Source organism: Sinocyclocheilus anshuiensis, unplaced genomic scaffold, assembly GCF_001515605.1.
Source record: "Sinocyclocheilus anshuiensis isolate Anshui unplaced genomic scaffold, SAMN03320099.WGS_v1.1 scaffold5371, whole genome shotgun sequence".
In the NCBI taxonomy this organism is placed as follows: domain Eukaryota; kingdom Metazoa; phylum Chordata; class Actinopteri; order Cypriniformes; family Cyprinidae; genus Sinocyclocheilus; species Sinocyclocheilus anshuiensis.
In genome coordinates, this window is record NW_015558855.1 from 1,693 (window position 1) to 2,903 (window position 1,211).

At 32.5% G+C, this 1,211-nt stretch overlaps 1 long non-coding RNA gene across 1 annotated transcript in view; it reads left to right on the forward strand.

The window, feature by feature from the left end:
• The first annotated feature begins 529 nt into the window (after positions 1 to 529).
• Positions 530 to 1,211, forward strand: part of LOC107681528 (uncharacterized) — a 15,902-nt gene continuing 15,220 nt past the window's right edge. The window contains exon 1 of the long non-coding RNA XR_001633268.1: positions 530 to 601. This is a non-coding gene — a long non-coding RNA (uncharacterized LOC107681528). The remainder of the gene's footprint in view (positions 602 to 1,211) is intronic.

Sequence of the window (1,211 nt, forward strand, 5' to 3'; positions counted from 1 at the left end):
ATGACAGCACCCAAAATACTATCAAACACTCCAACGCAGCTCCATTCTTCGCGAAAGATGGATAAAAAGGCGCACAGGAAACAAAAACCTTGAAAAATGATATTTGACCCGCCAAATCCAGGCTTGTTTTTGTCACTATTTTCTGAGTGTTTTTGCTGGAGTTTACATTCTGGATTACCTTGTGTTTGTGCCTCGTGTATTTTGCCCTGTTTTGGATCTTTGTTTTTGGATCATTAAACTGCACTTGCATTTTCCCCAAGAATTCTGTGACAATCATAGATTTAAAATATTGTATAAACGAAACTGGCCAATCCAGTAACATTTTATTTATATTCAAAATGTAAATTTTCTATGTAATACTCTGACAGCTTATTCATAAGTGTATATATGAAATGTTTTTTTTCTCTCTAGGCATTCACCCTACAATGGCTAGCCATGGTATGAAATCTTTTTTTGTAACCAAAAAAAAAAAACTTTATTGCCTAAAATTCAGTTAAAAATGAAATGAATGGTATGAATTCACTGATAGGTACTAAGAGAAAACGTGATGATGAACCAACCAGTTCAAGAGTTACCAGTGCGCAGCCTCAGCTGACAACAGGTAAGCAAACTATGAATTAAAATGTCACAACTAGTCTTTAACTGTGTATAAAAATGCTCAGTTAATAAGATGAATTTAAATGTATTTCAGTGTAGAGATTGTCCATCTTACTCGTGTTGTTTTTGATCATTCGGAATAGTTACGTTTTATATATTTATATAACCAGTTTTGCATAATGTATAATTAAATGTATTACAGTTTTTAAAAAATGCTTACACAGTTTTTGAAACTATGGCTCCATTTCTCAAAACTCCCCACACACAACATGCAAAACGTCACACACACACTTTTGCTTGTTCAGAGTGCACAGGAGTTTGTCATAGCACAAGCACAAACATTCATATGCACATATACACTGTATATACAGTATGTATGTACAACTGATGAATTGTATGAACTGAACTGAATCAATACTGAACTGACTTGAGCTGTATAATGACACTTGACTTTTTAGAGCTGCTTTAAAGCAGAAATTGAATTTGATACTATTGTGAAGCTGCTATAAAACAATCTATATTGTATAAAGTGCTTGTCTGCATATATATATAGAGTGTGCATGTGTGTGTGTGTGTATATATATATATGTATATATATATAAATATATATATAC